Source organism: Tursiops truncatus, chromosome 1 (genome assembly GCF_011762595.2).
Source record: "Tursiops truncatus isolate mTurTru1 chromosome 1, mTurTru1.mat.Y, whole genome shotgun sequence".
In the NCBI taxonomy this organism is placed as follows: domain Eukaryota; kingdom Metazoa; phylum Chordata; class Mammalia; order Artiodactyla; family Delphinidae; genus Tursiops; species Tursiops truncatus.
In genome coordinates this window covers 50,475,239-50,502,791 of record NC_047034.1, presented here as the reverse complement: position 1 = coordinate 50,502,791, position 27,553 = coordinate 50,475,239, and the positions used below count along the sequence as shown (strand labels likewise).

General features: G+C 39.7%; 1 long non-coding RNA gene across 4 annotated transcripts in view; it reads right to left on the bottom strand.

Annotated features, from left to right (window-relative positions):
• Window positions 1–477: 477 nt before the first annotated feature.
• Window positions 478–27,553, bottom strand: part of LOC141278548 (uncharacterized) — a 47,428-nt gene continuing 20,352 nt past the window's right edge. For 2 of the 4 annotated variants that reach the window (XR_012331371.1, XR_012331372.1), the window contains exons 3-4: window positions 4,783–4,912; window positions 478–1,318 (exon numbers count right to left, since the gene is read on the bottom strand). This is a non-coding gene — a long non-coding RNA (uncharacterized lncRNA). The remainder of the gene's footprint in view (window positions 1,319–4,782; window positions 4,913–27,553) is intronic. The other 2 variants (XR_012331370.1, XR_012331367.1) reach the window with 1 other exon arrangement.

Genomic DNA, 27,553 nt, shown 5'->3' with positions numbered 1-27,553 from the left:
CTAGTTGTGGTGCACAGGCTCCAGGGCGGGTGGGCTCTGTACTTTGCAGCACACGGGCTCTCTAGTTGAGGCATACCAGCTCAGTAGTTGTGGTGCACGGGCTTAATTGCCCCGCAGCATGTGGGATCCTAGTTCCCTGACCAGGGATCTAACCTGCGTCCCCTGCATTGTAAGGTGGATTCCTTACCACTGGACCACCAGGGAAGTTCCACACAGTACTGTTTCTTTTTTTTTTATTCCTCATTCTACTTTTTTTTTTTGAATTTTATTTTATTTATTTTTTTATACAGCAGGTTCTTATTAGTTATCTATTTTATACATATTATTTTATACATATCTGTCAATCCCAATCTCCCAATTCATCCCACAGTATTGTTTCTAATAGTGAAAAATTTAACCCAAAGTAACTGTTCATCAACATAGGAATAGTTAATGTAATACTAAGCACTGGTTGAAAAAAAAAGAATGAAATAGGTATATAGGGCTTAAAAAGATCTCCAAAGTTTACTGAAAAATAAAACAGCAAGTCACAGAAGAACATGAAAACTTCTCTGGATGGGGTAATGGGGAAGAGTTACCAGAAAAGGGGGGAAGGGGAATACCAGAAAAGGCGGGAAGGGGAATACCAGAAGTGCTACCATTTTCTTTGGACAAACTTCAGCATTTGCTACAATGTTTATGCCTTCCTTCTGAAAACTCCTCTCTGAATTTCCTTACCTATAATATGAGGTTAATAATAATGTATACCTTCAAGGGTTGTATGAGGAGTTAATGTATGTGAAGCTCTCAGAACAACACAAAATTGCCTCACTCTCAAACCCCCAGCCATAGTGATTGGTCTAGGGATGGTCAGCTGACCCAAGCTTGGCCAATTACAATCCTCCCCTGGACATTTTGGAATTGGAATTGAGAGAGGCCAGCCCCTCTTTGAGAACTTGGACTGTGAGATGTAAAGTGCAAGATATTTTGGCAGCCATGTTTCCCCTCATTTGGATCAGAGAAGAGGAGGGAATTGATATGCAGGGAGAAAAAACAAGCATTTATATTTAGAATCCATTTTTTTTCTTAAGCTAGTTTGAGCTGTTTTTCTGTTATAATCCTAATCAATACAACCAATACAGTCAATACAAATGCCATAAAATACCATGTTTATTTAATGCATATTACTCATCCATAAATGGCAAATTGGAGAATGATGTCTGTAGACACGTAAGTTGTGCTACTCCATTAGGATCTTTCCCAGCATGTTAATGTTTTGAAGTGATCAGTAATAAACTTTCTCACAATTGAAGAGAAACCTTTAGCAATAAATGAAGACCTGAAAAAAAAAAAAAAAAAGAAGCTGAAAATCTCATAGAAGTGCCATCCTTTATTGTACACACAAGTGTCTCCCTTTAGTGAATAAGTGACTAGTTTAGTGGCTTCAAGAACTACTATATTTTCCATTGAGCTATCTAGAAAAGCTGCAAGTGCAGATGGAAGAAGCTGCAAAGACATTTTCGCATGTTTCCCTTAAGAGGGTTTGCCAGACCTTCCTCAGCTTCCTTGTTTCCTCTCCAGCTCCACAACTACATCTCTTGTGAGTCTGCTTTCAGCAAAAGAAGAAAGCTGAACTTACTTCTCAATATTCCCTCTGCCTAAAATGCAGTCTTTTTTTCAGGTTGCCTGGCTAACTCCTACTTAGCTCTTAGCTCTTAGCTTAAGTCTTCCCCTAGGAAGACTTCCCAAACCCTAGTCTAGGTTAGATTACCTCACCTTCACGCTGCTACGCACTTTCAAAGAAATTCAATACCTGCTACCAACGCTTATCCCACATTATTGTAATTACTTGTTTAATAGCTGTCTTCCTCATTAGATTCTAAGTCCATGAGGGCAGGAAGTGGGTTGATCTCATTTACCAGCGTATTCCCAACAACTTAGTACAGTGCCTGGTATACACAAAGTGGCCATTAAGTATTTATTAATAGAACATTAGAAATCTCTACTTTCTATCATTTCTACAAATAATTTGTCAAATATATTTCTTTTGAAAATGTAAATGGAAAACTACCAGAGTAATAAATTCTCATTTCAGGAGACTTAGAAAATGTATAAAATTATAAAGAAGAATGCAAATGTTGTCTATAATACCACCATTCAGATATAAATATTTTTGGAGTTTTTCCTTTCAGTTTTTTCTTTTGTTTGTGTGTATGTGTATATATATATATATATATACACACACATTTTTAATTTTATCTTTATAATAAATAATACACAACTTCCTCTGTCCTAAGAATTAAAGTAATACAGAACATAGATTAAGAAATGAAAGTTGTCCTTTAAGCCTGCCCTCAGTTGTTAAAAGTTGGTTCACTTTTTTTCTCCAGCTTTATTGAGTTATAATTGACATATAGCACCGTATAAGGTTAAGGTATACAAGGTGAAATGATTACCACAATAAGGTTAGTTAACACATCCATCACCTCATATTGTTACTTTGTGTATAGAGGCGGGGTCTGCTTTTTTCAAGCAAAATTGGGATCATACTGTATGTACCAGTGGTTTTTGAATTTTATTTTACCCTGCTCCATAGTAAAAAAGTATATTTTACAATACAATTCAGTTATACACACACATACATGCATGTATGTTCACACACATACACACACATACATTGATACATGACTGAACTTTAAAAAGTTTCAGGAAACAGTGCTTACTCTTATGATATACTCATATTCTCTATTCTAGGCTAGTCTATATCCATTTGTTTCTTCGTTTGTATAAACACTATACCTACAGAAGGGCAGCTTGGAATGGGTTGTCAGAGGCCCAGCAAGGTAAAGGAGAATTTGTGTGGGGAGGCCAGCCAGCCAGTGGGGAAAGAGAGTGTCAGAGTCCAAGTGGGGTGAGCAGGGCATCTCCATGGAGAAGCAGTCTTGCATGAACTGTCAGAACCTGAATATTGTGGGAAGTGCAACCATGTGGAAGTGGTGGCTCAGCATGGGGTGTCATAGCCTAGATGCCATGAGGAGAGTATCCACAACAGGGAGGAAGCAGTAGTTATGGGAAATTCATTACCTAGAAGGGGCATAATCAAATAAGTAAATTTATTCATAATTTCAGCCAGGTTTCTTACTATCAGAGAAAGGAGTCACAGAAATAGAAAGAGAAAAAAACTAAAAGGAACCCTATGGTGTATTCAGAACTGACTACTTAATTTGTAGAGCTCTGTGCAAAATGGAAATGTGGGGTCCATTGTTCAAAATTAAGAATTTCAAGGTGGTGAGAGCAGAGCATTAAACCAAGTGCAGCTGTCTTTCTAAGTGGGGGGCCCTGTGCAACCACACAGGTCTCACGCCCAGGATGCCAGCCCTGGGTGTATTCATGTACATAGATGGAAATGTACATCTGTTTTTATTACTAATTATGAAATATGATATGTAATTTAAAATATATAATATTCCCTACTCTATCCATGAAAAGATTTGAGATCAGAAACACCCCAATAGCAATAGCACATCTAGTGCCTAGATCTTGGCTTCTAAATACAATTCTCTACTAAAAGGAACCAGAACTTCTTAGAGAAATGGTCTGAAACAGGCCTGGGGCAGGAAAATAGCTGACTCTAGAGCTATGCCAGAAGGCAATGCTCAGAGAAGGTGGGGCATGTCAAAAGAACGCAAAGGCTAGCTTGAACGGGCTCTCATTTACAAATCTGGAAAATACAAGCATCAAAATAAATAATTAGGAAAAAAGTAAATATAGTCAGGATAATGGAATCCAGGTTTCTCACTATTTGAGAATGAGGTTAGAGATATGGAAAGGGAGAAAACTATTGAATAAAATAGGAAGCCGTGAGTCCATATTTATATAAATGAATATATAAATAATTTGAAAGTTTGATAAGTCACGAGTTATGTACATGTTTCAAGAACCTCCCTAAAAAATACTTATTCATAAGTAATTATTAATCAAGAGACACTACGATGGAGAAGACTGGCAGATACCATCTTAATTAAATGATCAAAATAAATAACGTCACCATGACTAATCAAAATCATGGTCCCGCTGATAGGTTGCAAGGAGAGATATTCCTACCAAAAATGAGTCTGGATCTAATCATCAGGAAACACTGAAACTCCAAAATGAGAGATATTCTACATTCTGTAATCTGCAAAAGTGCATCATGAAGGTCAAGGGAAGACTGGGGAACTATTTCAGAATGAGAGAGACTAAAGAGGCACCACAATCTAAAGACAACATCATCCTGGATTGGTCTGTTTATTCTAAGAAACATTTCACAAAACTTGAATAGGGTCTGAAGTACAAGGTACCTATGTATGCATGTTAATTTTCTGATTCTGATAGTTGTATTGTGATTATACAAGAGAATGCTTATAGGAAATACACACTAATGTACTAAGGAATAATGGCACATCTCATCAGCAACGTACTCTCAAACAGTTCTGTAGACAAGCAATGTCACCTGCCTCTTCAGTAAACAAAGCATATTGTGGCCATAAAGCCATCAGCCACTGCTGCAGCCACCCCCAACGGTGCACCCTGAGGGGAATTTGGGATGGAGAAAAACAGGATACTGGCCGTAGATAGTTAAGATGCATATCAAGGGAATAAATTTAACAAGCCCAGACTCTTGCATCTTCCCATACATAGAAAAACACTAAAATCATTAACTTGAGACGTTTGTTTTTCGTGTGTGATTAGCAGTAATCTTTTGATGTTCGACTACGGTTTTTTTTCAGCAAAAATTTCTATGTATCCTGGCTCCTCCCTTACCTCTTTGGAACAGTCGTCAGAGCTGTCTGAGAGGCATCTTCCCGGGCTATAGTCCTCAGTAATGTCCTTGCATAAACATAATTCTCAACTTTTAGGTTGTGCATTTTTTTTCAGTTGACAGTTTAAATGCCTTACCAAAAAAAAAAAAAAATCAACATATATGGGTCTATGAATTTACCCTCATTGACTAATCTAATAAACTTATCGAGAAAAGAAACAATGGTATTTTATTTTTTTCATATTTTAATTTTATTGCAGTATAGTTGGTTTACAATGTTGTGTTAGTTTCAGGTGTACAGCAAAGTGATTCAGTTATACATACACATATATTCATTCTTTTTTAGATTCTCCTCTCATATAGGTTATCACAGAATATTGAGTAGAGTTCCCTGTGCTACACAGTATGTCCTGAAACAAGGGTACTTTAAAATGAACAACAGTACATTAGAATTGTTTTTAATGAACCATGGCTGTCTTCAGTGGTTACTGCTTTTTTTGATATATGCTGACAAGTTACTTATAAATTAGCTTTTGGTTAAGAATTGATTTTACAGTCTCAGAGGAACATATTTCTGAAAATTGATTATTGACGTTCTCTTTGCTTATGTCTTTCTGACATTTTAGGGATTGCTGCCAGTACTAGGGTGATCAATGGTCCTAGTTTGCCAGGGTTGTAGCACTGAAAAGTCCCACTTAATGGGAAACCCCTCCACAGGACACAAAGTTTCCACACTGGTGCAACAGGTTGGGGGAAACCTGCAAAAGCCTTGTGGCAGCCCACAAAAATACAGTCTGAAAGCAACACTGTTTTTAGAGTCAAATGGCTCCCAACACAAACTACCCCACCTGTGTAGTCACTGGTTGCCATTTTTACTCCTGAAGCTGATGTTGGCAGCCTTAATTACCAGTTCACAATAATGAATCATGCATTGTTGCCTTGCCAGGAGTGATACAATTTAAGTGGGCAATTTAAATGCCCTGTAACAATTCATTTTTGGCTTTGCCTGTGGATTAACTATTATGCTTTGTATCAAGATAGTACTAGTTTAACTTTTAACACTGTGAATACTGTGAATTTTCTAAGAATTCAGGTAATGAAAAATAACAATTACAACACCTACACCGGCATGATCTAAACATGAAAAAGAAAGTTAGACAACTGTGTTATTTTAATGAGAGGTAGATGGAAGGAGCCATGCAGCACAGTTAAGAAAGCAAATAACCAAAACAGAGCATACCACACAATCTGCAGAAAAGAATTTGGAATTGAACATTGTGAAGGGGAAGTGAAGGCTCTGACTCTGAGAATCTCACAAATCCAGAGTGAGAAAGGCAAGTACTTCTAAATCAATCATAAGTTTTCTCCTCTCCCCCAAAGACATCAATACTCAGTCTAAAATAGACTGAACTGAATTAGTTAGGCCATACCAAACAAGTTAACATGGACTAACACGCATTATTGTATCTTTTCCTAAAACTTTGATACAAAATAAACACTTATTTTAAAATGTTTTATATGAAATTAAAAACACATATGTGTATAGTTTACACACACACACATATATTTGGGGAGGGGGGCCATCTGGTAGGGCAGTATTCCAGTTTGGCTCTCTAAAAAGTTGGCCACTCTAGCATTGGCCATTCAGTCACTAAATATTTATTAAGTTCTTACTATGTGCCAGATACTGTGTCAGGGCTAAGGTTACAGCTGTAAAAAGGCAAAAAAAAAAAAAAAAAAAATCCCTTCTCAAGAAAACTATAGTCTAATGGGGTATTCAGCTGAGATAACAGACACTATAATATAATGAAGTGCTAAGAGACAGGAAATGACCTAAGAGCACAGAGGCGGGGCAAGGAAGGCTTCCACTGGAATGGGAATCTGGAAGATGAACGTGAGTCAGCCAGGGGAAGCTGGGGGTTGGAGAAAGGACAGAAAGAAACATCCTCCGGGCCCTAAATAAGGTCAGTGAGAGCAGGGCACAAGTGGGGAGCTATGAAGTTTTCTATCAGGTTTTTTTCAAGCGTCAGCAAATATTTGTGAGTGTTTGCTGTGTCTCCTATGAGAGATACAAAGAGCAGTGGATAATCATGTGAGTGATTACAATACAGTGGGAATATAAGACTTAAAAAGTTAAATATCAACACAGGAACAAAACAGCACAAGAGATGTCACAAGTTAAGATACAAATTCAGTTAACATTTTAAGTGATTTAGCTCAATGCTTCATTATAATTTGAAACTTTTGGAAAAAAATTAAGTATGCAGAAAAGCTGGAAGAACAGTATAATGAAGCTTCATATTCCTCCCCACCTAGATTCACCAACTGTTGACATCTTGCTACACCTGCTTCATCTCTCTCCATATGTGGACACTTCCCTTTTGCCAAAACATCTGAAACTAGGTTTCAGACAACTGTACATTACCCTTGAATATGTCAGCCTGCATCTCCTAGAACAGAAACATTCTCCTACAGGAGCACAATGCCCTAACTATACCTAAAATATCATCATGAACTCAATAACATCACCCAACATTCAGTCAATACTCAGATTTCCCCAAATGTCCCCCAAACATTCCTTCATAACTGTTCCCTCCACCTATCACATTTGAAAGCTCTTCTGTACCTTGTAATGTACTTCTACTGTGCCTGGAAAACAAATGTAACCTCTTTTGGTCTGTTTCCTCTCCTTAAAGATTAGCTACACATTAACATTTATTCTACTTGGACTTACTGGGTCTGTGATGAATGATTTATGATTGGATCTGTGAAGAACAGAATTTGGAAAGCATTTCAGGATAGGCAACCACGTTACAAAAGTAACCTCTAGGTGTCCTCTTTGGATAGAAGAAATCTGTCGCTATTTGCTACCGAGGACTTTTCCAGAGCAGTCATTATTTGAAGACATACATTTTTCTTTGGTCAACATAGATCAAAGAGTCTAATCATGCCTCAGAATTCTAAACAGAACATAAATAAGCTCAATTTATATGATTCTACAAACATTTGGCACACGTGAACTAGGTTGCAAACTGGGAGATGTGAGAATAATAAATAAAGTCACAGGGCACAAATAAACCAGCGTAAGTATTCAGACTTGTTTCCCCCATTTCCATCCCTTTTTAAAAGGATTTTTTTATTGCTCAATATTGTGCCTTTGTTATAACTGCTCGGTTAAATGGGCAGATGAGGACATTGAGGCAGAGATGAAATTACTTGCCCAAAGGTCACATATCTAGTAAGTAGCAGAGCTACAATTCAAACTTAGGTAGTTTGGCTCCAAAGTCCATGGACTTCTTCCTGTAATGATGATGTTATCAAGCCATTATAAAATAATGAGTTCATCTTCATTTGTCATCATTCTTTTCCTTCACAGATAGTTACTGCTACAAGGTCATAATGTAGGATTAAAACAGTGTGAGAGGTCACTTAATCTTCATGTGCTGGATCAACCCAAACCATTTGAATGCATTTTAGAATTTCCCTCCCTAAGTTGCTAAAACTTCATGTAATTGTACATAAGCCTGAACATTAAGGTTCTTATTTAAAATGGAATTGGACCCCAAATCCGAAGATGGTCCTGGAACCAACCCCAGGTTTTTAATGAGTTTGAAGCAGGCAGGATTTAAGGGCCAGTCAGCACTCCACATCACTGGAGGATTTGTACTTCAAAAAATATCTCCCCAGGGCTTCCCTGGTGACGCAGTGGTTGAGAGTCCGCCTGCCGATGCAGGGGACACGGGTTCGTGCCCCGGTCCGGGAAGATCCCACGTGCCGCGGAGCCGCTGGGCCCGTGAGCCATGGCCGCTGAGCCTGCGCGTCCGGAGCCTGTGCTCCGCAACAGTGAGAGGCCTGCATACTGCAAAAAAAAAAAAAATCTCCCCCACTTAACTTAGATATGTACCCCACACCCACCATTGAAAACCAGTGCTCTGAATGAGTCCTAAAGAAATTAAGGAAAGAAGAAATGCTTATCTTTTTTTTTTTTAATAGAGGATGTGCATTTCTTTATTTTTATTTTTGGCTGGGTTGGGTCTTCATTGCTGTGTGTAGACTTTCCCTAGTTGTGGCGAGTGGAGGCTACTCTTCAATGCAGTGCACGGTCTTCTCACTGCAGAGGCTTCTCTTGTTGCGGAGCACGGGCTCTAGGAGTGCAGGCTTCAGTAGTTGTGGCATGCAGGCTCAGTAGTTGTGGCTTGTGGGCTCTAGAGCACGGGCTTAGTTACTCCGCAGCATGTGGGGTCTTCCTGGGCCAGGGATTGAACCCGTGTCCCTTGCATTGGCAGGCGGATTCTTAACCACTGCACCACCAGGGAAGTCCCAAGAAATCCTTATCTTGTGTATTATTCACAGCAAAGTTAACATTCTACCTTGCATTATAAAGTTGGGATACAGTATAAAATAAATAAGCTACAGTATGTATTGTACAGCAAAGGAAATATAGCCAATAGTTTTTAATAACTATAAATTTTTAATAACATTAAAAATTTTAACTATGTTGTACACCTGAAACTTACATAATATTGTAAATCAACTATACCTCAATAAAAAATAAAATAAAATAAAATGCAAAAAAAATTTTTAATAAAAAATAAAGTTGGGGTACACATCAATGTACCTACCCTTCCTCCCTCCCTTTAGTGAGATAAGCACTTGAAAGTTACCTTGGTCATCTTTATCCATTGACCATGAAAGAGATCCCCCACCCCTACCCCGGCAATCACACATCCACAAAAGCAGGTGTGCAGAGAACTATAAGACAGGGTAACTAGCTTCAAAGATGAGTAGGTCAATTATCTTGGAAAGATAGTGTAATTAGGACTTCTGTGTTTGGGAGTTGAAAATAAAAAGTTTCCTGACTTGTTGAGTTATGGATCACCCTTGTGAGAGAAAAGGCTCTGGGTCACAAATGGTGAACATTTCAACCCACATTGACTAAGGTGGCCAAACATCCTGTTACCAAGTCCAAGCTCATACTGCTTGCTGTGTGACAGGCCCACAGATCAAGAGACGAGTCATTGGAGCAAGGATTAGCGACTTTATTTGGAAAGCTGGCAGACCGAGAAGATGGTGGACTCGTGTTCCAAAGAACCATCTTGCCTGAGTCAGAATTCAGGGTTCTTTTATACTAAAAGGGAAGGGAGTAAAGTCAAACATTTTCTGGTTCTGGTCAGCCTCCAGAGGGGATGTGTTCATTTCTTCCTGCTTGCAGTCATTCACAGGTGGGCCTGGTCAGGATGATTCCTGTGAGCTAAACAAAGGTATTTTAGCTTAATGCTTATTACCTGGAAGGCAGGGTTCCCAGAGATGGGCCGTTTTGTATAATTTAAGCTTATAGGCAGCATCCCTTTAGTGATTAACTTGTAATAGAATATGAAGGTTCTTCCCTATTACGGTCCCAGATGGTCTGAGACAGGGGATCGTTTCCTAGAACAAGAAACTTTCATTGTTAAAACCAGGAAAGTCCCAGGCAAACCAGGACAAGTCGATCATCCTAACTGACACAGTGCTCTTGTGGTGCCTGGTCTATGAGGTAATGGGTCTGAGAAAAACGAGCACCAATGAAACCCCTTTGAAAATCAACCTTAGATGAGCTTATCACTGAATGAAAAGGACCATCCTCCCTCAAGGTTCTATCATGGCCTGTGCTGAGATCAGGGTCAGAAGGGTACCAGTATCTTCTGTCAGTAGAGTTAGACCAGTGGTCAGTAGCATCACTGTGAAACAATAGGAACAGTAAACTGGTCCACTTTAGGGACTGCCCACTTGGATATTGTATTAGTTAACACCAGCTGTTTCCTTAGTCAGTCGTTCTCAAACTTCAGCGTGCATCAGGATCAACTGGAGGCTGGCTGGGCCCCATCTCCGGAGTTCTGATCTGGGTAAGAGACTGAAAATTTGGATTTCTAACAAGTTGCCAGGTGATACTGACGCTGCTGGTCTGGGGCCATATTTTGAGAGCCACTTAATCTTGATATTAGGTGAGTCGGCAAAATCTCAGTAGTTTAGCATAATCTTCATTCACCCAACAGTCCAAAGTGTGTGTTTCTGTTTAGGTGGTTCTCTTAGGCAGCTCTCCTCTGAATAGTGACTCAAGTACCCAAGTTCCCCCGTGTGGTTCTGCCACCTTCAATATTGTGTTCCCAAGGTTGCTCTGGGGATCATTACCTTCCAGTGATCAGAAGTCGGGGATAGGGGACAAGCATGAAGGATCACTCCTGGGAAGCTTTTTGTTTGTTTGTTTGTTTTTGGTCATGCTGCATGGCTGGCGGGATCTTAGTTCCCCGACCAGGGATTGAACCTGGGCCCTGGCAATGAAAGCACCGAGTTCTAGCCACTGGACCGCCAAGGAATTCCCCAATCCTGGGAAGTTTTTATGGACCCGGCCTAGAAGTTACTATATTTTTCAGACAAATGGGCACACCTAACTGCAAGAAAGACTAGGAACTGTTGTCAAACTATGTGCCCAGGAAGAAGAGAACATGGGTTTGGTCTCTGCCACAGTCTTCTCTCCTGGCCATCAAATATCCATTTCATCCCTTTTTACCATACACAGAACACAATCCTCTTTCTGCACCAAGGGAAACAACTCAAAGTCTCTTCCAGTCATTACATCAAGCTCAAAATCCAGGATCTCTGGGTGACACAGTATTTTCCACTAGGTCTGGGTATAGCTCCTCATGGTCTGATGACTTTAGAATTAGGAAAACAAGTTTTTTGTAAATTGTCCTCTCCCATCCCCTACATTCAATGACAGAGCTAGGACATACTATCCACAGTAAAACAAACAAACCAACCAACCCCCATTCAGGAACAAGAAGAACAGGAGGTAACACACAGTTGCCAGTCCTTTGCAATTGTGAAAACCAGCTGCGCAGGCACTGTGAAGACCTCTGTCTTGGGGTGGAAGAATTTCCTTGATTAGACCATGGTCCTGCTCTTTGGGAAGAATTTCTGTTCCCAATTTTCTCTGCAGTCCCTGGCTCCCTCTTCTAAGAGGCTCTTCCTTTTCCATTATCCTTCATGGCCACATCTGAAGCCAATGTCAGAGAGTGCATCATCTTTGGGGGCTTTCACAGTGTGCTCCCTGCCCACGCAGATGTGGAGGCTTGAGAGCTGTTTTAAAATTTCCTGGATAGGCAAAAGCTTTATAGACTAGGCTTGTGGGTTCTTTATCAATACAATTCCAAGTTCCAGAACTTGGCTCTTCTGATCTATTTGCTTTGAGACTCAGGTGCCAGTAACTACTCCCAAAGTTATTTACTAGACCTAGGGTTGCCAGATAAAATATTGGGTATCCTGTATTTTTATTTGCTACATCTAGATCCATTTCTCAGGGTCATCTTAATTCTTTGCTTCTTTACCTCATGATTTGCTCTTTCACCTAAAAAGTGGTTACCTTAAGGGCTGGCAGAGAACAAAACATCCGTAATTGCCTAATTGCCGCACAGCTGTCATTTTGTTTACTTAGTAGTCTTGCTGAGCCTTTTTCTCTCAAGGCTTTTTTTTTTATCTTATCCCTTAATATTTGGAATCCAGAAGCCATAGGATTTCCCAGCCCTATAAAGCTCATGATCTCTGGGTTTTCCTCATCCTCTTTGATCTCTGCCTGAATTGAGTCCAGCTCAATTCTAGCCTACACTCATCTCTTTCAAGAATAACTTGCTGAGAGCAGAAAGTTAAAACTCAAATACACTAGTATTCAAACTCTTCCCAACCACTTCCCTAGAGCAGGGATTCTTGACCTAAGGATTTGTAACTTGGATGGTGTATTAAGTCAAGTTGTCTGGAAGCAGACACTGAAATGAGGATTCATGTGCAAGCGATTTATTAAGGATTAAGCAGGAATGAGGGAAAAACAGAATAATGATAGGATGCAATTTTAGGCAAAGTTCCAACCTCAGCTTGATCCAACAGGGGAACTCTGGAGCATATGTTATACCTCAAAGCAAAGAAGCTGGGTTGTCATACATCCTCACCAGTCACTTACTGGCCATGGCTGCCCTCTGGACTTAAACACCCATGCATTTCCAAATTTCTACATCTGTAGACAAAGGGCTCCCATAGCCCAAGGACAGTGCTCTGAAATGTCTCAGGTGAAAGCTGGTAAAGCAAAGGTAATAGAAACTGTGGGATTAGCAGAGGGAACCCCTACAAAGGATCTGAGGAGATCAGGCAGAGAACCAACAGTGTTCTCCAACCAACATGGGAAACAAATTACGTCTTTATTTTCACTAACCCCAACTGAAAGTTAATATTTCCTTTATTTAGTTATGAATGTAGGCAACAAATCACAGTAGTATTAGCAGCTCCTGTGAATCATGTCCCAGGTATATTCATATAATATTATAGTTGTTGTATACATGTTGTAACATACCTCAAGATACTGTTTACACTCATATAATCATTACTACTTTGAAATTATGATAGTCCCAAGATTTGCAGTTGGCAGGCTGGAGACCCAGGAAAGCTGATGGTATAGTTCTAGTCTGAGTCTGGAGGCCTGAGACCCAGGAGAGCCAATGATGTAAGTTTTAGTCCAAGTCTGAGCCTCAAGACAGAATACCAGTGTCCCAGCTTGAAGACAGTCAGGCAGAGAGCGAATGAATTCTCCCTTACTCAGCATTTTTATTCTATTCAGGCCTGCAATGGATTGGATGAGGCCCACCTACATTGGGGAGGGCAATCTGCTTTGCTTGTCTACTAATTCAAATACTAATGTCATCCAGAAACACACTCACAGACACATCAGGAATGTTTGATCAAATACTTGGGCACCTAGTGCCCAGTCAAGTTAACACATAAAATTAACTATCACACATTCCTAGATCTTGTTATTTAATGGATTAATAAAAATGCATATATGTTACTGTATCACATCTTTGTTTTTTTTTGTTTTTTGTTTTTTTTGCAGTACGCAGGCCTCTCACTGTTGTGTCCTCTCCCGTTGCGGAGCACAGGCTCCGGACGCGCAGGCCCAGCGGCCGTGGCTCATGGGCCCAGCCGCTCTGCGGCATGTGGGATCCTCCCGGACCGGGGCACGAACCCGTGTCCCCTGCATCGGCAGGCAGACTCTCAACCACAGCGCCACCAGGGAAGCCCCAACATCTTTGCTTTTTAAAAGTATTTTCCTAAGCATTTGTCAGTACAGTTGGTTTTCTGGTACGCATTTTATTTCATAAATTTAAAAATATTACTTTGAAATGGGGTCTGTCAGCTTCACCAAACTGCCATAGGGGTACATGGTACCAAAACGAAAAAAGGAAAGGAAGGAAGGAAGGGAAAAAAGAAAGAGAAGAGATGAAAAGATTAACCTCTCTGCCCTAGAATTACAAATGCATTTAGGCACACAGTCATCCTTCTAAGTTATTTCAAGTGACGTCTTATCAAATCTTTTTTTAGCACATAATACGCGTCTCCATTTTTCTAAGTTTGGATATCTGTTTCCTTACTTCCCACTGCTGATCCACTATGCTAATGTCACAGATTTTAGGGTTTTGTATACGTTAGCTGCAGAGCTCTATGAATGAGATTTTGCCATTTTAAAAGAGACCCCAGAGAAAACCATTCTCCTTTCTGCTATGTGAAGACACAGCAAAAAGATGGCCATCTATGCACAAGGAAGCAGGGCCTCACCGGGCACAGAATCTGCCAGCACCTTGATCTTGGACTTCCCAGCCTCCAGAGCTGTGAGAAATAAATTTCTGTTGTTGATAAGCCACTCGGTGTATGGTATTCTGTTACAGCAGCTGAACAGACTAAGATAACAGCACTCCATCCATTTCAAGATACAAATGTCCTGTATTGGTTAAGGTAAAACTATCTGCTATAATAAATTAATGCTCAATCTCAGTGGCTTAACAATAAAAATAACATTTAATGCAGTGTTCATGGGTCATGGCACATGACTGTCCTGGGTGATTCTCCTGGGCATCTCCCACTCCAGTGATGATGTAGGTACCCAGAATCCCTCCATCTTGTGGCCCCATCATCTTTACCAGATGGATTCCCCATCCAGCTAGAAAGAAAAAGAGAAGGGAGGATTGTGCTTGAGAGGTTTTAATGGCGAGAACTCAGTGACATGACCCCACCTAACTGCAAGAGAAGCTGGGAAATATAGTAGAGCTGTATGTCCAGAGAGAAGAAATGGTTGGTGTAGGATTGCCAGATAAAATATAGCACACCTAGTTAAATTTAAATTTCAGATAAACAACAAACAATTTTTTTAGTATAAGTTATGTTCCATATAATATTTGGGCATCTTGTATGTTTACATGCTAAATCTAACAATCCTAGCTTTGGTGATCAGCTGACACTCTTTGTCACAGGTAGGATGTCAGACTGAACTTTTGAACTGCTTAAGGCCTTGAGTTAATTGAAAATTCAGGGGGAGGAAAGGAACCTGAAGAGACAGCAATTCTAGACTTCCTGATAAGTGGATTTGGGACTAGTGCAATTTATTTGGGAAGATGAAAAGGTGGGACAGTATTTGTATCATGTGTTCATGGAGACAATGTTACATTACCAGGGGCCTTATCCAGGATATCTATGAATTCCCTTCTAGCACATACTTATAGTATGGACTAATTGAAACTCCCAAAGTAGGAAGTATTGAATATTTTTTAGACAATGGCTATGATGCTACAGACAGGCTAGGGCACATGGATGGATGAGATGCTTAAAGTCCCTGCTAATGTGGTAGATAGAGACTAGAGTCTGTGGTGAGTCTGAGCTTGAAAGGATTCTCAACTATGCTTCAAAACCAGGCAGATATAGAGTGGTTGGCAGAATATGCAGGAGAGAGGACATGATGATATTTCTTCTTTGTGATCCCCATCCCTGGAGAGTTTTGTGTAATGTAGACATATAGAAGGTAGTTTATTAAGTTTCTAACTCAGACTCCAAAACTTTCTAAAAGATTACAGCACTCTTCTTGAAGCAAGGACTGTGGCGTCTTGGTGTTCAAGAAAACGCAAATTACCCCAAGCCTGGATAAGCCATCAGAGACATGCCTAACGCGTTATGTTGCAATAGTCTGTGGGAAAGGGCATTCAGCCTGTGATAGAAGTAATGATTTCCAGAATCATTATCTGGAATGACCTGAGGGTATTATCTGGAATGACCTTTCCACCCCCGGGAAAGAAAGAAATAAAATTTTAGGACAAATTGCTGAAGTCCTACAAAAGCAGCAGATATTAGAAGGGGACTAGATATCAATATAGTGTTCCAATGATGGTGCCCTAAAAGTTATTGATGACCCCGTGTAGAAAATATCTTTATAAATGTGGTGAAGTGTTTGTAGGTTCTTTTTTTTTTTGAATTTTATTTTATTTTATACAGCAGGTTATTAGTTATCTATTTTATATGTATTAGTGTATATATGTCAATCCCAATCTCCCAAGTCATCCCACCACCATCACCCACCCCACCCCCAAGTGTTTGTAGGTTCTTAAAAGTATCCGGGGGACTTCCCTGGTGGCGCAGTGGTTAAAAATCCGCCTGCCAATGCAAGGGCACGCGGGTTCGAGCCCTGGTCCGGGAAGATCTCACATGCCACGGAGCAACTAAGCCCGTGCGCCACAACTACTGAAGGCTGTGTGCCACAACTACTGAGCCCACATGCTGCAACTACTGAAGCCCATGCGCCTAGAGCCCGTGCTCCACAACAAGAGAAGCCACTGCAACGAGAAGCCCTCAAGCAGCAACGAAGACCCAGCTCTGCCAAAAATAAAACCAAAAAACAAAAGTATCTAGGTGAAACAGTTTTTTCCATTTTTAAAAATTATGATTATATATGTTAAAACTCACTCTTTACTAACACTGTACACTAGTACATTTCTGTGAGTTTTGAGTCATTTAACTACCACCAAAATCAAGATATGGAACAGTTCTTCTATCTCCTAAAAAACTGCCCTCTTTGTAATCAACCCCTCCCCCAGCCCCTGCCAGTCCCTGGCATCCACTGATGTGTTTTCTGTCCCTATGACCTCTGCCTTTTCTAGAATATCATATAAATGGAATCATATAGTATGTAACTTTGTGAGTCTGTCTTGTTTCACTTAGGATAATGCTTTTGAGATCCATCCATGTTGTTGCATGTATTAGGATTTAGGACCTTAAGACTTAAACAAAAATTTTTTTGAGAATATAGAGAATCGTCAGATCTCTCTGGTCAAAAGTTTTAAGACTAGACTCAGAGAAAGGGGAAGCTCCAAATTCAAAACTATTAAGACATCATACACATTTAGGGGCTTTGCTCCAAAAACTTATCTCCAATGGATGCCATAGAGAAATCAAGTTATCAGAGACATTGCTTTTACGGTACGTGGGCCTCTCACGGCTGTGGCCCCTCCCGCCGCGGAACACAGGCTCCGGACGCGGAGACCCAGAGGCCATGGCTCACGGGCCCAGCCGCTCCGTGGCATGTGGGATCCTCCCGGACCGGGGCACGAACCCGCGTCCCCTGCATCGGCAGGTGGACTCTCAACCACTGCGCCACCAGGGAAGCCCGAGACGTTGCTTTTAATGAAGGGCAGAGACATAGGCTAAAGCTGTGAAACTGCCTCCAAGATTTCTAGAATTAAGGAGGTTAATTCTGAAAGAGGAAAAGAAGACTTAATCCTTTTCAAAGAGCCATCAAGACCCACTCTAAGGTCCCTACAGTCAATTGGGAATGTTAGCAGCTCTGAGCTTTGTTTGGGAGTAATCATCAAAGACTCTTAAGCCCAGAAGGAACTGCCCAGCTATGTCCTTGCTTTTATTTGCTCGGGAAAAGATGGGTATTTATAGAAGGCTGCACAAAGGAGAACCATAAAAGCCAGGGAATGTTTTGGAGTTTTCAAGAAACAAAGGTCAACCCAGAGAAAAGAGGATCCCAAGGCTGATAGAAGCTCTTTCTCCTTTCATAGGTAGCAAAGGATCCAAGATGGAGCGAAGAGGCTGGAATGTCCACAAAACAACAGAAAATAGGCAGTATGGGGGCTGGCCACGTCCAAGCAAGACCATCGCCCACTTGGCTGCCTAAAAGGTAGTTACTGTCCATTCTTTGAATCCCATGGCAGGAACCAAGGAAAGTACAGGAAGGAGGGCCCATAAATACAAATAAAGAGCTATTTCTTCTCTTCTGTGGGGCCCAGGGACTTAGAAGATGGTCATAACTCTGAGGATGAAGGCTTGGCTGGAACTTCAGGCTAGAAAAACAATGTATCTTTCCGTTTGGAGCTAAATTTAGCAGTAATTTGCCCTGCTTCCAAAGAGGAAAAGAGAAAAATTAGCCAGAGCCTTGGGTCCATAAAGTAGCAAATGCTTGAGCACATCCTGATTCTGGGTCCAGAACCAGATTATGGCCCATAAGGCAGTAGTGCATGTGGATAGAGGATATTGTTATGAACAAGTATCCTGCCAGTGCCTTGGCAGAAGCCAGAACAGAGGACCAGCCAGCACTCTGTAGAGGCCAGTTGCCATTTGCTATCAGCATTCCATTTCATGATAGCAGCAAGAAATTCTGTGCACTGGTTACCCTGGATTCTCCAAGCGTCCTAGACTACAAGGATCCAGTATTTACACTCTGAGGAAAAACTAGGGCATGAGTAAACCCCAAGCCTGGGGACTAGGGAAGTGGAGTCTCTGATTACATATATTTTTATAAAACCATGTCATATAGAGCTTTGTACCCCTCACAATGCTTTTTAAAATTCCCCATTTAATTAAATCTTTATTGAGTACCCGTTACGTACAAAGCACTGTTGAGGAAGGTCAAGTTCACATATTACTCCCCTTTACCTAGTAACTTGAAACACCATTTATATCAGTAATACACTTATGAAGAACTAATCACAATGATCTGTCCAACAAACCATTCCACAATTTCTTTAAGAATTATTCCAGGGAATTCCCTGGCTGTCCAGTGGTTAGGACTTGGCCCTTTCACTGCTATGGCCTGGGTTCGATCCCTGGTCAGGGAAATAAGACCCAGCAAGCCACAGGGCCAGCCCCCCCAAAAAAAGAATTATTCAAAAAAGATTTAATGAGATCCTATGTACTAAGTGGCAGGCATTGGACTAGGCTCAGGCTCAGAGGTAGAAAAGTGAACAGGTAGTCTTTTACCTCAAGTAATATGGTCTAATGGATATATAAATCATATAACCATTTTATTTATATTTACATATGTGAAATTTAGAGCCTTGATTGTAAGCATTGTAAACACTGGATTGGCTTTATAAAAGGGAAGAATGGGTATAGTAAGAATAATGAAATGTGTACGTTTAAAACCACACAGCATAGTGTCTGACACATAGTAGGTGCTCAGTAAATATTTATTCATTTGCCAAATGATTGTATTTAAAGGTATTCTGGTAAAAAAGGTATTAGAGGGATGTGTGCTAGTTATTTATTTATTTATTTTAAAAAGGAAAGCACAGATTTCTACATGCTATGTTCTGTCTCTCACACTGAAGGGATTTACTTTATACTATCTCATTCTTGACCTGTAAAAAGGTTCTACACATCAGAAAGGGGAATTCTCATTTAGCTCTGTAATTATAGGGAAAATTTTTATAGAGGCAGTCCAGCCATACTGTTATAAAGGATTGGGCTGCTAGTTAAGGGTCTATGTGGTAAGATTGTTTTGAGAACTGTCTGTGCCAAAATACTCTGACCACAGATTTGCAAGCATCCTTGGAATCATTCCAGAAGAATCTTGACTTTGGGTAAGACTCTATTTCAAAAAGTTCCCAGAGTGTAATTCTATTAGAGAACACATTGATAAGTCCATACCTGTTAAAACATTAGCAGTGATTAGTTCATTGGATCGATTTACAGGACAATTAAATATCTCTGACAGGTGAGTTTTGCTGTATATAAATTAAATCTCATTAAAACAGACAAAATTTCAACATAGAGAAATGACATCCGGACTTTTAGAGACATTCAGAAAATTATTAAGTACATTTTCTTGAACTAGGAAAAGAAAGAGCAATCTTAAGACAATAAATACCAATATTACTCTGGGTTTATCTAATGTCTTTCCTCTGAGAAATGAATGTACATATTTCTTATTTTTATTATTCTGATTCATCAGCCTCTAAAGTAATCTATTTAAAAACATGTTGTTTAAACATAAGTCCTGAAGACATTATAAATTAACATCCAGAAGTATTCCAAATAAAATTCCACTGAATGGGGCACTAAAAAGAAAGTCCTGCTGGCATAACATAAATTCAGTTCTCTTGTATTTGAAGAACTCCTCTAAAAAGGTTTTCAGAGACATTGAATCCAAAATTTTGCATTCACCTTTTAGGCTGACTATAGTGAACTCTGTGCTTTATTACCTAATGAATTAACCTGCGGGCACCAGAACGATAATGCCAGAATAGTCTGTTCTCAGGGATTTCAGGGGTTCTGAAAACCTTCTCCACTAAAACAATGCTTTCTTGTCCTCTACCAATGTCAGTAACAGATAAGATTGGAGACCTCACATTTTTGTCACTCTTACGTAGAGTAGCACAGAGGTATAAGATCCAAATTGTTTTAGAAAATGCAATAAGTTGAGTTAAAACTCACATTAGAGGGCTTCCCTGGTGGCGCAGTGGTTGAGAGTCTGCCTGCCAATGCAGGGGACACGAGTTTGTGCCCCGGTCCGGGAAGATCCCACATGCCGCAGAGCGGCTGGGCCCATGACCCATGGCCATTGAGCCTGCACGTCCAGAGCCTGTGCTCCACAACGGGAGAGGCCACAACAGTGAGAGGCCCACGTACCGCAAAAAAAAAAAAAAAACATAACAAAAAAACTCACATTAGAGTATGAAAGTCTGATATCATAATACATTTTTGACAAGGGGGAAGGTGGAGCCTGGGCAAGTAACATATTAGTCTGTGACTTTCCTGGTGAGAAATTTCACTGCTTTACAATCTCCATTGTGAAGTAGTACATACTAACCTTTATTTGTTTAATATTTACCTTCCAACTGCTTCAAGGTGTGTCCTAACCAAGTAGGCTAAGCTGACAGGTGGGGTAACATCAGAGGTCAGGACCCACATGTATGTCTCATTTGACTCTAACGTCTACTTCGCATCTGCCTTTAGCTATCCAAATTCAGACATGGAAATATGTGTATAGTAGGTGGAGGAATTTCAGAAGAAAACCAGGCTTCCTTTCAGGATAAGAGAGGAGATTTTACTGTTTTATCAAAAGGAGGGCTCTTGACACAGGGAGTGGGAAGGGTAAGCTGGGACGAAGTGAGAGAGTAGCATTGACATATATACACTACCAAATGTAAAATAGGTAGTTAGTGGGAAGCAGCTGCATAGCACAGGGAGATCAACTCAGTGCTTTGTGACCACCTAGAGGGGTGGGATAGGGAGGGTGGGAGGGAGGTGCAGGAGGGAAGGGATATGGGGATATATGTATACATACAGCTGATTCACTTTGTTATAAAGCAGAAACTAACACAACATTGTAAAGCAATTATACTCCAATAAAGATGTTAAAAAAAAAAAGGATGGCTCTTGGTGACACCTGGAGTATGTTCAGAAAATAAATGGGTTTATCTTGGTGTTGATCTCATTTATAATAAATTGCATAGGTCTCCTAGAAATTTTTTTAAAATGGAGCTCGTGACACAAGGATTTATAAGAAAGAATGAAAGAAAGAAAGAAAAGAAAAGTTTCAAAAAATTGGAAATTTGTCAAAAGTAATTGCACCATTAAGTACAAGATCATTAAGCACAAAAATGCTTCTATATAGGACCTCCCTGATGGTCTAGCGGTTAAGACTCTGCGCTCCCAATGCAGGGGGCATAGGTTCGATCCCTGTTTGGGGAACTAAGATTCCCACATGCTGTGTGGCCTAAAAAAAAAACAAAAACAAAAAATAACACTTATATACATTAAAAAGAAAAACTTACATTAAAATGTGAAACCTTTTGGGAAATGTTAACCTGGGTTTTTTAACTTGTACATAGTATTATAGAAAGCCCTTGGTTAAAAGTCAACAGTCATGGTAGTCAAGTCCACACTATTATATTAACTACCTGAACGAAGTTGAGAAATCCATTTAAACCTGCTTGTTTTCAGTTTCTGCATCCATAGGATAAAAAGGCTCGGTGATCTCTGACTCATTTAAGCACTATTATTCTGTATTGTCAGTCACTGGTCATAATTTTAGCTCTAAATCCTATCTTGAAATCTTACATATTTATTAGAAGACATTTCCTACAGTTTCAACTAGCATGTGCATTTACCAAACTTCTTGAATTTCACAACTGCATAAGCAAACTGAGAAAAAACAGTGAATCTTTACTGATATATACAGGCGTCATATTATCTTTCTATACAAAATAAGGACTAGACTTGCTATTTTTATTAGGATCAGGTTTCCTCAGACTGGCCCAAGGCAAAGCTATGAAACTATGAGGTTCATTATAAACAGCCTCTCGCCTCTTCACTTCCTCCTATTTGCTAATATGGCCTTTGGCAGAACCCCAAGTGCCCCTGCTTTCACAGAACTCTGCAGGTGCCCAATTCCCACCTTTCTTCCTAAACTCTTCATGTTCCACCTTTATGCTCACCCTTTAATACAGTGACTCATTACTAAATTCTTTATGACTTACCCACAATAATCAATGTCCATTCTTAAAGTTCCTAACTCAGTGGGTATAATGAGGAAAACTATCTGATGAAACAAGTTAATGTTAAGTAGTGAATATATCTGCACTTTGTTTCAGAAAGTATAATTGGTGGACTTTCATACTCAGCAGCAAAGTAAAAGAATTTTAGGGAGTGGAGGGAAATTTGGGCAAGTACAGGTGCCAGAAGGGGCCTTTCTGCTTTACAGCCTTGTTACCCCAGGTATGGTACTAGGACCAGCAGCAATGGAATCACCTGGGGGCTTATTAGAAATTCAGAATCCTAGGCCCTCCCAGCCCTACTAGTCAAAATCTGCAAGTTTTACAGGATAGGAGGAGGAGGTGGTAGTTTCTTTACACATTAAAGTTTGATAAGCTTTTGTTTACAGTATTTCACATAGGTGGACACTTCCCCTCTCTGGTTTAAGGTCAGCTAACTCTTGCTTATGAGAATCTGTATTCAAATGAAGACCCATTTTTGCTTCTAAGCAGCCTTCTTTCTAATTTTTGACCCACCCATACAGACTCCATTGTAATTTAATACATTTGGAGAGGAGGAGGCATTACAAAAAGCTCTCATTTAACACAGTATTGAAGGGAAGTAGAGCAACTGGAAATTAGAAAACTATGTAGGATACACAGGTACAATAGTGAAGGTAGAAGTCAATGTTTGATAGAAGATTTCAACCCACATGACAATCAAAAGAAAGTACTCACGAAAATGGAATCACTGCACAATTGTTAGGACTGCTATTGGTAAGAGTGGTGAAGGGGGTTAGTTTGTATATATGTAAAAGGTATTAATGAAGGTAGCCAATCCAATCCAACTAATTCTACAGGGTTCTTTTCAATTTCCATCTCCTGTCCTCCACAAGGCCTTCTCTGACTCCGCCTATAACACTGCCTTTATTAAGGTAACCAGCTGGCCTATTTGCCCAGGACTATCTTGCATTTCTCTCTGAAGGTTCTGTGTCCCAGGAAGCCCTTCAGTCCCCAGCAAACCAGGATCATTGGTCACCCTCCCCCCAGCCCACGTTGGAAGTACTACTCCCTACTTTGAACCTATTTAGCTGTCTGAGCTCTCACCATTAATTTAGCACTTCTTTTGCTTTATGTGGTAATTATTTGCATACAAGAAATGTTTCCCAGATAAACGTTTCCTTATAAACTACTTAAGGACAGAACTTGTCTTTAATGATTTCTTTTACTCCATACAGCGTGAAACCAGTGTCAGGCACACATGAACCAGTTAGCTGTGTTGATGGAAATAATCAATAAACAATCTATAGTAGGAATAGAAAAGAGTTTTATTTGAGCCAAATTGAAGACTATAGCCCCAGAGACAGCTTCTCAGATAACTGTGAGGAACTGCTTTGGAGAAGCATGGTTTTCACATGGTTTTATATATTGTTGGAACAAAGAACATCAAACAAGTCAGGGATACATTCCTGCAACGTTTCAAAAAAAAGAGATCACCCTGTTCACAATTAGTTGGTATCACCTTGGTGTCTGGGAAGGGAGTCTTACCATTGAAGGAATACCAGCATTGGCATTCAAGGAGGGGAGCCATTTAATCTTATTTTATTTTATTTTATTTTACTTTATGGCCATGCCGCGTGTCTTGTGGGATCTTAGTTTCCCAGTCAGGGATTGAACCCAGGCCCTCAGCAGTGAAAGCGTGGAGTACTAAACACTGGACCACCAGGGAATTCCCTAATCTTTATTTTTAACATGGACATTCTTTACTTCTGGTCAGTGCATACTTTTCTTTAATAATTTAAGCAGATATATTAACACAACATTGTAAATCAACTACATTTCAATAAAAAAATAAAATAGAATAAAGCAGATGTATAATGTATGTTTGGTAAGCTAAAACCAGGCTGTTTTAGTTAGTACAAAATTCAAGTTAACTACATTTAAGCCAGAATGACTTCCCCATACCTCAGTATGTGAAAATTTCTTTCATCACTTCCCCCTTTAGATTGTAAATCTTTCAACAGAAAGCATTGATGATCAAAATATTTGTCCCCTGATGCCAGAGTGATTGCTGCTTGCCCTGGGTCCATCATGTCCCTCAGGACTAGGCCTCTTTTTTTTTGTTTGTTTATATGTGTATAGAGATTTGCTAGTTATCCACATTGAGGGTAAACTAATCAGATATAGTGAACAAGCACACAGGTATGCGAATGGGAAAATATTTTAGAGACTGTACACTTTAGCAATTGCATTGAATGGTCACACAAATATTGTACACATGCTTTTAGCAGTAGGCTTAAAGCAAGCAGTGATACATGTCATGATAGCTAGGAAAAGAATACTAATACATACTGTGACAATGATAATCGTCTGTAAAGCAAAACAGAAAAAAATTGTCTATTCCTGAGAGGAGTCTACTGAACAGATCATTTAAAGGGTTAGTTTTTCTTACATCTTGTAACCATTTTGCTTTTGGGGAAATTTTTTCTGGGTGTGTCAACTTCTCCAGAGGTATTGATATGTGTAACAAGTAGTATGAGTAATAGCACAAATACCTCCTTGTTTAGCCCGTAGAAAATCTAAGGCAGGGACTTCCCTGGTGGCGCAGTGGTTAAGAATCTACCTGCCAATGCAGGGGACATGGGTTCAGCCCTGGTCCAGGAAGATCTCACAGGCTGCGGAGCAACTACGTCTGTGTGCCACAACTACTGAGCCTGCGCACCACAACTACTGAAGCCCGCACGCTTAGAGCCTGTGCTCCACAACAATAAGAAGTCCACGCACGGCTACAAAGAGTAGCCCCCACTCGCCACAGCTAGAAAAAGCCCACATGCGACAATGAAGACCCAACACAGCCAAAAATAAATTAATTAATTTAGAAAAAAAAGAAAGAAAATCTAAGGCTACCCTGTTATCTAATATTACTTGGGCTAAGGAATTTAGGGGTGTCTATTGTGCTAAAATGCTTTTTACAGTCTTTTGGCTATTTGACCAATAGTGGCTGATAGATTTCTGATCATCTCTTTGTTTGCATATACTCTTGCATTAGGAACCAGGATTCCCAAAAGATCTTGCCACCAGGTATCTTGGTTTCTTGCTAACATGAATCTTTTGACTCTGTAATGAAGAAAGGAAGGAAGTTCATCTGTTTCCTTATGTACAGAAAATGGGGTAACATAATGTCCTTATAAATATAAATCTTCTATTTACCAGTTATTAAGACGTTTATATGCCCATCCTTGGGAAAGTGGATCAGTTCCAGTACCACATATGAAGACAAAACCTGGGGGAGCACGAGTGATCCCTCCCAGAGTGCTCTCATTGATAGCCTTATTAACTGGAAGTTTTGTCAACACAATATTAAACTATGGGTCATTTCTCTTGTAGGCTTTCCAAAAGTCATCTGCATGGTATTTAACATATGGGAGTTGCTGGCATAATTTATTTGCATTTTTCTCTTTAAGACATTTTTCAATAGAGTAAGAGACAGAGTGAAGGGATCCTGGGGTAAGTTGTGCTCAGTCTCTGAGGACTGAGGATAGTATCTGAGGATACTAGATGGACACACTAATGTGTCCATCTAGTATGTTGAAGAATTTGAACGTGAAAGGTTAGGCCAGAGGGGGGTTGGTCTAGAGGGATGGCAATATTAAGTACATCTGAAAGTCAGTGATAGGTATTAAGAGGGGCCTATATTGGTCTTATGTTGACTGAGGAATTCGATGATAGATCCAACAATTGGTTACATTGCCCCAGAAGTATACTTTGTGATAAATTTACTAAGAATTTTTTTTGCCATCCTGAATACAGGGTCAAAAGTATAGCTAGAGGTAAAACAATAACTTTAGATTTTGATAGGGGGACAAACATTTGGTAAGCTTTCAACTGAACTAGTAGAATGGGTCTCACAGTCCTGGTCTGGGTTCTTGGGTAAGCTGTTTACTACTGTTGTCATCTTTTTCTTATCCTGGTGTGAGTGTTGTTGGTCAGCAGTTCTTTCCATAGACCAGTCCAGTGCAGAGGCCCTTCTTAAGTAGAAAATATAAATTAAAGAGTCAATGCCCTTCGGTTTTATTGTGCATATGCTACTATACCTGATAAGGGCACTTTCATCGAGGTTGGAGAGAGAGTCCTTTAATTCATGTCTTTCTCCAGTATGTATAATCCCCTGGTTGTGGGTCATGGGGCAACTGATCTTCATCCAAAGATACATTACTGTGATCAGCTTCAGAAACAAGCTTCGAATATCCTTTTAATAATTCAATTAAATTTTATTATAATGTAACATAGTAACAAGAAGCCAACTAGGGAGTAGAAGGCAGAAAATACCAAACCTCAAAGACAGTAACACTAAAACTTAATATCCATAAAGGTATATTGTTGAAACATAATGTTTTATCTTTAAACTTATCCTATTTCTATCAAATATAGTTAAATTAAAACCAGTTTGTTTGCTAAATAAGTCTGGTTTCAGTAAATTTGGCCTGATTATTTACATAAGTATAATTGATCGTATAGGCTCTTTTAAATTTTGCTTTGCTGGAACTTTTCATAAGGAATCTCAAACTGAACTTTTAAAAGACCTCTCAAGGCCAGGAGAGCCATGCCAAGGACTTGTCATCAGATCCCATCTGCAATAGCTACAGATTTAGGTGGATATCTCTCTTCTTGAGGTCCAAAATATCTTGAGGTTACTGCACCTGCCAGGAAGTGGCCTTCCTTCCTTCCTGGAAAGCTCCTGCTGGGAACCTAAGAGTTTCCAAATTCTGGAGGGATCAGGTAGAGATAAAAGGTAAATGCTTCAATTCTCTTAACAAGGGTATAATTTACTAAATTGCTGTAAGTCATAATTAGCTTAAGGCGAAAATTTCCCTTGCATCTGGACAACAAAGATTAGAAGCTAGTAATATTTCAGACAAAAAGTTGTAAAATTATAATCATATTTATCAGTTCATTCAAAGCCATGTAATTAATTTTTGTTCTACTTGAGTCTAGTTTTTTCCATTAGTTCTGTCCACACTGCCTGATGATTGAGGGTGATAGTATTGACAGTGATAATTTCAAGAAGTTTGTGAGGTTTTTGTTGATTTGCCCAGTAAGTGGCTGCCTTGATCACTGGAGACTGTAGAACTATACCCCAAGTGGAAAACACATTTTCTAAGTTTCTTTT